Below are 12,054 nucleotides of genomic sequence, written 5' to 3' on the forward strand. Positions count from 1 at the left end.
TGTGACACAGCGTGAAACCTTTTCGATGTGTTTCTGCCTTGTATGTTCGATTTAAGTCGTCTTCGCTGCCGTGGTTAGTTTGTTTGGCTGGTTAGTACATGTGGAAGCGGTCTGTGCCTATGATTGTGATGTTCTGGAGTTGTGGAAGGTCGTCGCCCCTAATGCAAGTACTTGCGTTGTCGAACAACTGCTGTAATCTCCCGCGGTGGTCGTGTAGGCGTCAGCTCTCGAAGTATTGGCCAATGTACGGTGGGAGCCTGTGTTATCGACGGATGCGTGCTTGCACCAATTCTGACGAAACTCTGATGAGTCGAGACCTATGAAAGCAGTGCCGTGTTGTTTTTGTTCCCTGCTCAGTTAGCTGTTTACATACTCGCCTGAATATGTGCTATTGTGTTTTGCAAGTTTTCCCCCGTCTGTCTGTACCAGATACCTCGCATTCAGCTGCTTATTGCCTGTGGTCGTTTTATAACTTTGCTGCAGAATTTTACCCTTAAGTCGAATAAATTTAGGAAGGAAATCGTGAAGCTTTACTCCCGAAATGCGCTTGTAATACATATCCTCATTAAAATTTTAGAAGAATTTATGATTTCATTAAATTGAAATAGATAAACAGAATACAATAAATTGAAAATTTTATTCTGTATGCACACCAAATAAGTTCTGCAAAGTAAAACGGTTTGTACATTAAAGTTCAATATATAGAGGTCTAATTGTACAAAATTAATTGATATAGGGGTTGTTTGGATATAAAGTGTGCAAATCACACGCCTGCTTCCTTAGTCGGTCGTTACGTGCCGGTCTACTTGGGCAATAAACTAAGCAACAATGTTCATGTTTTTTAACAGTTCATATATCAGGAGCACACCAAGAAGGTGATCTGAAACCTCCAGGCATATGTTGACTTTCTTTTCCAAAAGAAAAGAAAGTAATAGTAATAATGTGTACAGTGGCATAGCGCAGTAAACAAAAACAACGAGCTGTCTTTTTAAGACAATGCTACATTTTTTACTTAATTACAGCAGTCGTGCAGGGTGTTCTAGATTAGTTACAATATTTGAAAATTCATTGTCATTGGCCAGTCTGTTTCCCCTAATGTTATAATGGCCTCACGTTCTTGCAAAGTCATTCATATTACTCCGGTATCCTTATTACATTGAACTCCTGAAATGTTTTATCCTGGCCACTGCTCTTCCTCATCCACCATGCCTCTTCTTAAGAGTTCTCAAGGCAATTTTATTGCCTTCCTCTCCCTATTATTCAGGCAGAGAAACTGTGAGAACCACATGGCTATCACCAACTAATTTTCACTTGCACATGCCCTGACGTTCAAAACATTGCAGTTGAGCATAAGGGAAGCTAGAATCAGCACTGGTGAAATGTTAAGGTTGTTGGCAAAGGTGCCCGCCGCAGTGTGTGCGGCCACAGTTTATGCAAAGATAAAAGTATTGAGAAAAATTACATAAATTTTGTTGCTGATATTGTTGATTTATTAATGCCTCTCTTGCTTTAGTTATCCTTCTTTTCTTCTTTTTTTAGTCACCAAATGTGTTGAATGTAGCATTATAGCATTAACAATATATTGGGGGGGGGGGGGGTCCTCATTTGGATATTTAATTTCTAATGCATATACTTTGCATGGCTTGTTCGCGTTGCCAACACCTACTGTATTACTTTGCAATTAAAACCTTCACAATTGTTTTTCACACAAAAAATAAAATAAGCAGTCTAAAAATGTGTATGTTCTCGAGACAAGTAAACAGCTACATGTTAGCTGCATAACCTCTTGAATTTGCAGCAATATCGAATATAGTGAGACAAAAAAGATATCTTGGTGAACATATTGCTGCGGATGCTGACCAGCACATGAGTAGTGCTTCTTTTATTACACAAACATTTAATCATTTTGCAGAGTGTGTACCACCTAGGTCAAAATCATTTTATTGAGATGTTTTTGTATCGTTCGCATGTGGCAGAAGCAGGAAATAGTAAGTTGACTCTGCCTTAAAGCAAACATGTGGATGAGAGAGCGCTTAAAGCATTACTTTTCAAACCGAGGCGTTGGAGTCTAGACTTTACGACAAAGAGAGTAAAATGTGAGGTCACTTACCCTGTATTCTGAAACCATCTATGACTGGAAGCTTCATTCCACTGAGCTGAGCACAGCGCCACCCCTCAACTGAAGACGATGCTGTGTTTCACAGTAATTGGCATGAAGTTTGATTAAAGCTAAGCAACTGTTTCTGTCAAGGAGTGGTGCTGCTGCGCACATCAGTCCAGGTGGAGTGTTGAGTGGAGAATACGAGAGTTAGTCATCTTTACCTATCCTCAAGCCTCTTAAGAGATTTCCTACAGCATTTAAGCTCAGCCTTTCTGTTTTCTTACTGCATAGTTATTACAGGTGGTACAAAACATTCCACTTTACAGTTTCTGTTATTCTTTGGGAAAACATCCATCACAGCACTAAACAGGAATAGGCTCAATAAGTTCACGGGTATCATCTATAGTGTTTCCATTGTCAGGATTGGGGGCTCAATCCCATCGTCCGTGGTCCTTTGCCAAGATTGGAGTACGGCATGAATTCGAAGGTAGCTGGCCCATGCCGTCGTCCAACTTATTTACGCTGAGATCGTTGATGAAGTGAAGAACTGCTTCTCATCGAGAACGAGGAAAAAGGGTTTATTTACAGAAATTAAATCAGTCTAACATGACTGCTTGAGAAAAAGAGTAAGTCAACAAGTTCTCAAGTCCAACATGGCTGCATGAGAGAAGTGACTCAGTCTAACATGACTGCTCAAGAGAAGTGTTCTCAGCATTCGCACAACCACAGTTTTTATACACTCGATCCGCCGGTCATACGACGCGGCGACTGTTCGTTTACTCATCACCAACTCGCAGCTGCACTGCAGATCAGTTTACGTACACAAAGGCAACCGCGCTCTGTACACAGAGGCAACCGCGTGGGGTGCCGTTCCGGGAACTATCGGAGCCGATCGAGGGTCGCTCGTTGTTCTGCGCCACTCCGAAGCGTGAGAAGCACAAAAATACGTAGTTCCCGCGGCAGCTTGTCCATGCGTGTCAAATCAGCTCCGCGTTGGGGAACTCCGGAATCATTGTTCACGCACCGAACTAGTTCCGTCACAATGTCGAAGGGGCTGGAGGAAGGCGGCGGATTCCAGCGCAAAGGCCGCTTCTTTGAACGCCTCCCAGCTGCAGCGACGGAGAGGGAGAGGTGCGCGTCGTGTCGCCCTGTCGTAACTGTGTGGCAATCTTGTTTCGCAGCTCGCCATTCTTGACAGCGCCTCCATGGCCCGGAAAGTCTCGACTGTAGCGCTGACAACCGCTAGGCAGGAAGAGAACAGCTGCTGGTCAGGGGGGGATTGATGTCTCGGCTCGCAGCGACCACTTGTGCATTGATGTCACCGCCCCAAAACATCCAACAAGGACAGGCAACTGCAAAATGAACCCCACAACACGGCTCTGCGCCGAGATGACGCGCATTGGCTCTCACTTTAGACTCGCTAGGCTTCAAAAAAACAACAACAACATAAGTGCAGAAACAAAAAAAATGCTACATTTCACTATGCCAATTTCTGAAGCAAATTCCTGCTGACAAATTCAGCAATTAATGGAGGGAATTCTGCTGAATGAGAGGGGATTTTCTTCGCCTAAAGAAAAGCTAACACTAGTAACCCTAAAATTTAGGCGGGACCCTCAAACGCAGAATTCAAATTAGCCTGCTCAAACCATCCGCATTGCTATGCAACTTTCCCTTCTTATATCTAACGGAGAAGTTGTACTCTTGGAGAGTGAGGCTCCATCGGAGCAAGCGGCCGTTTTTGTGTGACATTTGATTGAGCCACGTCAGAGGACAGTGGTCGGTCTCGAAGATGAACTTCGCTCCGTACAAGTAACACGACAACTTCTGGGCGGCCCAAACCAAACAAGCGCATTCCTTCTCTGAAGCGCTGTAGGCTTCCTCTCTTACATTTAGTTTACGGCTGGCGTAGAGGATAGGATGCTCCTCGTTATCGTCGCCGACCTGACTAAGTACCACGCCCATACCTCTGTCGCTTGCGTCGCATTGAACTATGAATTCCTTTGTGTAGTCTGGCGCGCGAAGCACAGGGCGAGAAACCAATAGCGTTTTCAAACTTTGGAAAGCGTTCTCCTTGTCCTTATCCCAGTGTACGTTACTCGGTGCTCCCTTTCGGAGGGCGTCTGTTAATGGACTTGCCAATTGCGAGTAATTCGGAATGTACCGTTGATAGTACCCCACAAGTCCCAAAAATGAACGAAGGTCCGTTTTCGGGCGCGGCTGAGAAAATTCTCCAATCGTAGCTATTTTCAGCTCAGCCGGCCGTCTCATGTCCTGACCGACAACATGGCCCAGATAAGTAACCTGTGAACAACCGAACCTACACTTTTCCGCTTTCATCGTTAAGCCGGCTTCAAACGTACGAAGCCTCGCATTCTTGTCGTAATAGACTTTGGCGTTCTTTTGAGCTATTGCCATGTTCTTTCCGACTAGTTCTTGGTTTGCGCTTAGCCGTTCCAGTAAATTTAGCACGTATTCAACCACTGTCGGAATCTCCCCTCTTTCTTCCCACATCTCTCTTAACATTCTCAGGGGAGAACGGAGTGTCCTCTCATACACTAGTTCTGCTGGTGAGAACCCTGTCGCCTCATGTGGAACCGTTCGCAAAGCAAACAAAGTTGCCGGCAGACAGTTCTCCCAGTCCTCCTTGTGCTCGTAACAGAGCGCACGCAAAACTCGCTTAAGCACCGAATGCCACCTCTCTACACTGTTTGACTGAGGGTGATAGACAGAACTGTGTATTAACTTTACCCCGCACTTTTGCAAGAATGTGGAAGTCAGTGCGCTCGTGAATACTGACCCTTGATCTGCCTGAATTTCGGCTGGAAACCCAACTCGTGCAAACACTGTCAAAAGCGCGTCTACTACTTCGGTGGAGCTGAGCTCTTTCAAAGGGATTGCTTCTGGAAACTTGGTAGCCGGACACAGCATGGTAAACAAGTACCTGTAGCCTGATTTTGTTTTTGGAAGAGGCCCCACCGTGTCTATTACAAGTCGTCTGAAAGGCTCTGTTATTAAGGGCACTACCTTCAGTGGAGCTTTCCAAGTCTCTCCTGGTTTACCAGAACGCTGCAAAATCTTGCAAAAATTATTCCGTACATCTAATCAACTGAAAATGGGTAGCTGGTGCTATCATATGGTGACAACTCCATTTATTTTCATCGTGGCAGAAAAAAAGAAAAGATGGGAACTCGTTTACCTTCATCACCATATTTATAGTCACTTGCACAAAGCTTTATAACCATGAATGCTTTCAAGCTTCATGAAAGCTGTCCTAGGACTGTGAGAGACGCCATAGTTGTAGACTCTGGATTTTCACCACTGAGTCACCCTCCTCCTGTCTCCCCCAAACCATAGCTAAGAATGAAATATGCAACCATGTGCTCAGCAGCAGAGTGCTACAATCAAGGTGCCATTGGAGGAGGTATCAGCAGTGGCTTCATTAAAAAATTGTTAAAAGCAAAGGCCAGAGATACAGCAACACCAAGCATGAACATTGTTGTGAACCAATATAAGTGCCTGTTGGTCCGCGGGCATAAATGCCTGCCCCATAATATGAAGACGCTTTGGGCAACTTCATATCATGGAACGTTTCTCTATCCGCCACCTGAGAACGCGCTCTCTAGCGGTCAGGCTCCGCCGAGAGACTTTCAGTACTGTGAAAGTAATGCAGGTTGTGTTAAATAGTTTATTACAATTTATGCCAGTTTGTTATCATTGAATTAGTTCAATCTATTTCATAGTAAGAACGAATATTTGTCTTGATAAAAATTAAACATAATTTTTGTTTTAATTTACCTCCATTTGGTAACAGCAGTTGGCATGCTGACCTGCATTAGCTTTCAGAGTACTGAGAGCAGCAAGTACTGCTTTGTACTTGCTAAGGGAGTGGAGTTAGCATGTCTGCAAAGAACGAAATTGCTTATGAAACCTTGAAGACATTGACAGAAAACTGTAAGAGGCAGTGATCATAGCTACAAGATGAGCAAGCCAATATCTTCAAGATAAACAACAAAATCTCAGCTGAGATAAAGGTTGCATCCTGAAAGACTACTATTCTGGAATTTTTTACAAAAGTACTTTTGAATATGTAGATTGTTCAGTGTTCAGCTTAATTGTTGTGCACAACTTATCACAACATGCTATACATTTAGCAACATCTTCCAGTTATACCTAATACATACCAGGTTCATAATAATTGTTTTGAAGCATGTTAGCTTATTGGAGTAATGATCATGGTTGAATTAATACATGTAAAACAAAGAAAGGTCAACTGTATGTTTTTTTCAGTGCCTCCAGTGTAGAGGAGAGGCACTGTTTGTTCTAGCACATTCATAAAGTTTTGAATAATTTTTAAATGAGGCTTGAACATCATAAAAATACATTTACATTGTCAACATAATGCATAGGCTGTTTTGCTAGATGTGAACCATCCTTTTCTTAGTAATATTATTTTGCTACCAGTGACTGATGCTAGCATGTAACCTCCACCTGAACTGCAGCATCACTGGCAGAATGTTGCCCTGCCAGAAATCCTGATGATTTTATGCAGCAGTTAGTGGCTGATATATAAAAACTGAGAGGAAAGTTAGAAAAATTGTGAAGCATTGATTTATTTAGTGGCTTGCCACACTGTTGCGGCCCAGGGTAGTGTTTAGGCGAAGAATCCTCCACGTACATTAATGAGTACATCCGAGAGTAGGAGCTAAGGAAAAAAAGTTTATTTTACATATTTTGCACTGGCTCCATATATGAAAGCCCACTCCATGTAGAAGCACATTTAATGTCTGAGCTCACATCAGGAGACGTCAGCCTCCCTGCACCAAAGGTGTCTGCCTTTTAAAACAGCCGTCTCTCCTAGAAGACTAGACTGGGGAATTTGATGACTATTTCTCGGCCAATCATAATCGTCAAATTGTTCACAATATCCCTGCCCTGATGTGACACCATTCCACCGGACTCTGCCTACAATGTTGCACAATCACCCCCACATATGAGGCAACTACGTGGCAATCTGGGAAACTCAAGTTGACACAGTTTCCATGGTAGTGCTCAATGTTGGTCCCTTTCATCAATTAGTGAGCTCTCAGTGACGGTCAGCTTGCAGTGACCCTTCGCGGTTGTTACCACATCTACAGATACCAGTAGTCGTCCCCTTGAGGGAAGCTTCTTCGTTGACTCGTCAACAGCCAGCGTCAGGGTTGCGTCAGTGTCTGGATGGGTGCCTTGTGGGAAACCCCTAAGGAATGCCATTTGCCATGTTGAGATGTAACAACACACATTCCGTTGGTTCCACCACAAGAAGTGATGGCCAGCCAGTGCAGTTTTAACCGTTCACCTTCTATCAGCCTGCTGTGAACTGCCTGTGCCATTGCCTGACCATACCTTCAATTGTGACGTCTGGTTTGACAACTTCATATAACTGTTGTAGGTATGTGCAGCTGTCAGCTTCTTTGTATTCAATAGCCTAATTATGCCACAACCTTTGCAGTCAGTGGGACTCTACCAGAGCAGCCATCTATTATGCCACATCATTTAACAGAAACTGCTTCTGTCACACTGTACTAAAACCAAATTCATGGCAATAAAAGGTCTCCCTGATTGGACAACTAGTGCCGTCATTTCGGTCTTCCCGAAATATAGCTGGTAAGAAGAGTTTAGGCCAAATGACATTCTTAGTTACCAAAGGTTCCAGTCAATCAAGAGCTTGTTGCAATTCAGACAGGATGTGACAGTCTGGTTTTTGTGACTCTTGGCTGATAGCATGACACTGACCATTGACACACAAAACTTTATACTTTGCTATGACGAATCCCTAAAAAATTTTACATTGTCACATTTGAAGAAGTAGCCTATGCAACACTCTAATATATGGACTCATTCCTTTTAATTGAAAAATTTATTAGAGCATACTTTCTGGGCAGTTCTCATATGCTATTGTTGTGCAGCACGAATGCAAAAAAAGAGTAATTATCCAAAAATAGTAGTCTTAGATCTGATCTGGTAATTGCTTATAATTATTAACATAAGCATAAATTGAATGTTATTTCTGCCATTAGTTGGCTTACATAACCTGAAATTTTTTTACAGTTATTCAAGTAAACTGAAGGTCTATATAAACATTCTGCTTTTACAATGAAACTTTTATTTTTCATCAAGTTTCCCCCAATTTGGTGCAATAGTTGTTTAATCAACGCATTTGACAGCCAAAGTTCACCCTCACGTCAAGCCAGACCCATATTGTGTGTGTTTACAGAGATGTAAACTTGGAAGTACTCTCGTAGGTTACTACTGAGCTGAATTCAGTGAAATTTGTTTAATATAAATGAAAACGTCTGATTAGTAGGTCTCCAAATCTGTCTTAAATGATTAAAATTTCATTGGCAAGCTGAAAATTTCCGTGTGATAAAAATGGATATCAGCTAGCAAATAAATGTGTTGAATTATAGCTTACAATGATCTGTTGTGTTGTTGCATGAGCTTTTAGAATAAAAGTACTATTTGCCAAATGTTAGAACAATTCATGTGAATAAGTCGTATTTCATCACTTTGATGGTTTTATCGAGTACAACTTGTTGAATTTCAATATAAATCTTTGTTACGAAATTAGCTTTGTCACTTTATGTGTTACTTCTTAGTTCCTATTATTTCCTACACTTTAAATCCTCAATCAAATTTTTACTCAAATTGGCAACTACTAAGTTTTTGCAATCTTTAAATGTAATGACTTTTCTTTAAATCAGTTTAATGCATGCTTAAAGACCCTTTCTGCTTTTCACTTGTAATTAAACAGAGTCATTAGAATTGGATGTGCGCTAGATGTTCATATTTGAACATGATCAGTTTCAAAAACATGAACATCTAGCACTCTTCTAATCCTAATATCCCTGTTTAATTACTAGTGAAATGCTGAAAGGGTGTTTAAATAGACATGTAACTGATTTAAAGAAAATGTTAGAATTAGATTCGCGCTAAATGTTCATGTTTGAACACGATGGGGTTCTAGCATGAGGCACATGCAGCACCTGATCATGTTCATTGGTGTTAGTTCCCTAGGTCTAAGAAACCACTGCTTGATTTTTATTTTAGTCATTCAAAAGTCGTAAAACAAGGGAGAGCACATTCAGCTCTCAAATGAGCTGAAACAAAGTCATGTACACATATGCAGCCAAGTTCCTTGCAGAAGATCGAGAGGCTAAAGTAAGCTGGTTTTCCCAGTCAAGCGCTGTCGATAACTTGTGAGAAGTTTTCAAAAGGGCTAAAAAATCAGGCTAGTACAAGTAGACAGGAAAATTAATAAAAAAGGAAGAAGGTTTCCTGTGGTACCGTACATTCACAGGTTGTCACATTGTTTGAGGAATGTTGCCAATAGATATGGTGTAAACACAGTGTTCTCAGCTTGGAGAAGCTGTCAAGGATTTGCCCACTCACTAGAAGGAAACTCGAGTGGTGTAACAATAGCCAGTGTGGTTGCGACATAAAGCACTTGTCAATGTTTGTACTTTGCGAGACTGGGATTGTTCATCAGATTTCACTCACATGTGGAAAACCGTATGTCGGACAGAGTGGCAACTAGGTGCCTCAATATCTGATTAAAAAACCACAATAAATATTTAAAGAAGTCTAGTGCATCACATATACTGCCACACTGTCACACATGCAGCTGTACACCCATGTTGGTAGGTACAGAGGTCCTTTCTAGACATAGATACCAAACAACTCGCAAAATAATCGAAGCTTTTCATATTAAAAGAATGGGAGATGCATGCGTGAGCCAGGCTTCAGTTTTGTTGTCAGACAATGAATGTGCATATCTGCTTAGTACGTGTGCTCACCCTACATAATCTGTTACATTAATCTTTTTTGCCTTTCTGGTTTTGTTTTTTTTTCCGGAAGAATTTAATATTTTCTTTTAACTTTGATGCTTTGTTAACCTTCACATTTTTGTTTCACCATGTGTTGCTTTGGATTCTATGTGTCTTAATTGCAATTGCTTATATAGTCTTTTTCAATAAAATCTTCCATTTGAAAGTCAGTGCTTGATCCTCTTGTGTATGTTGTCTTTGTCTTCATCCTTTTGTGCTGCAATAAAATTATGTTACCATACCAACTCGCCCAACTATCCATCCTATTGCTCTAGATGTTTCTCATATAAGGCCGATTTTTATTTTTTAACAACAAAGCGACTCCGCTTTGGCTTCACTCTTAGAACTGGCAATTTAGTTAAAGTAAACGGTAGTATTTCACCATCTGCTAGACTTGTTATAATGTTCTCACGCATTAGGCACTTGTCGAAACTAACTGAGCATGGGTCAGCACCAGATGCAATGGTGTATGCATTTGCAATAGCAAAAGTTCCACAGTCATAGCCATTCCCTTGGCATTGTGCTGCTTTTGCATCCACATCTAGATAGTTTGAAGAGAGATTCATTATATTCATTACCTGGTGCACTACGCTAAGTGAAATGTTCTGATCAAGTGAATCGTACAGGAAGATCGTGTCTTTCGGGGCTCCATAATTTGTCACTGTGACCCAGTGCCCAGGATTTGGAATGTGTAGAATTTGGACAAAGTTACTTTGCTTCTTGAACTTCAGCTTCTGCCCAAGCAGAACATCCTGAAATTTGCATCTGTCTGGAAATTGCTGAGAAAGAATGAATTGTGCTGCATTAATGATTGCATCTGACAACCAACCTGTGCCTTGCAAAGCATTTAGTTCAGAGGGAGTGATCTTGTAAGGGTTGCGAGTAGAAGAACCACATATAGCCTGGGTAATTGCATCGTTGCATGAGAACACTGTTTGACATTTGTCATGTGGCAGTGAGGCTTGCTGTCCCACACTAGAGCTGTTTGTAACAGCTAGACATCTCTTTTTTTCTGACTGCTTTGTATTAAGTGCTGCCCTTTTCTTATGTGGTCGGCCACGAGCCGATTTTACAAGAGGAATGGTGAGCACTGTTACCTGCTGTGCAGTATTAGTTGGTGCTGTGGTAGCCTGACATATTGCGTGATCATTTGAAGCTATTATCAAATCTACATCTTGTTGGCTTTGTAATTCATCAGCACAGTAATCACTCGCTGTTATGTGTTCATCTGCAGATGACACTGGAATGCTATCATCTATTTCTGCCTCACTCTGCAAAATGGTTACCCCTTTGTCACCTTGCAAGCTTTTCACTTCTTGTTTACTGCTCTGTACTGTTTCAGTGAAACTAGAAAGTTCTTTCTTATTTGTGCCATAGGTTGTAAGATTGTGAAAGAAGTTCTCGCACTCAGCTAGTTTTTCCTCCAGCTCACTTTTGCTATACTGCACCATTGCAGTTGCAGCCCCTTTCGATATTTCTATGAGACGTGCATATGCATATTTATATTTGGATTCTAATGTATCAAGCTTTGGCACTGCTTTTTTCGCTGTACTCAAAGTTAAAATGTTCACTTCATCTTGTGGCTCATCCATTTTAGTCTCCACAAAGTCAGATTTCAGCCAACGTTGTGAAACACATTCTTTATCAAAAAGTTTTTCGCTTTGCTTTGACCTGGCTGCAAGAATATGCCTGCAAGGCAGCCCATACTGCATGTTAAATGTACATGTGCACATTGTCATTCTCTTTGTGACTACATAACATTTATTGTTCACAGAAACAACATGCTGATCACCAGACACAGAACACGTTCCAGGATTTTGTACGAATGTTTCATATTCTTTACAAACCAATCCCCTAGCATACTGTGTACATATTGTAGACACTTCCATGTAAAATTGGCCCACCTTACTTGTGTCGACGCAAAACTTGGTTTCTTTATATTGCGCATGACTGACTGCAAGGGCACTGTGAGTTGCGTAGTCTATGAGAGCTTTCACAGCTTCAACTAAGTGCATTTCTCGTCTTAAATATTTCTTTAGCTTTTGGTTGTGGCTTTCCATCCTATTATTAGTATTATTTCCTAAACTGTAC

The sequence above is a fragment of the Dermacentor albipictus genome, chromosome 7 (genome assembly GCF_038994185.2).
Source record: "Dermacentor albipictus isolate Rhodes 1998 colony chromosome 7, USDA_Dalb.pri_finalv2, whole genome shotgun sequence".
NCBI classification, from domain to species: Eukaryota; Metazoa; Arthropoda; class Arachnida; order Ixodida; family Ixodidae; genus Dermacentor; species Dermacentor albipictus.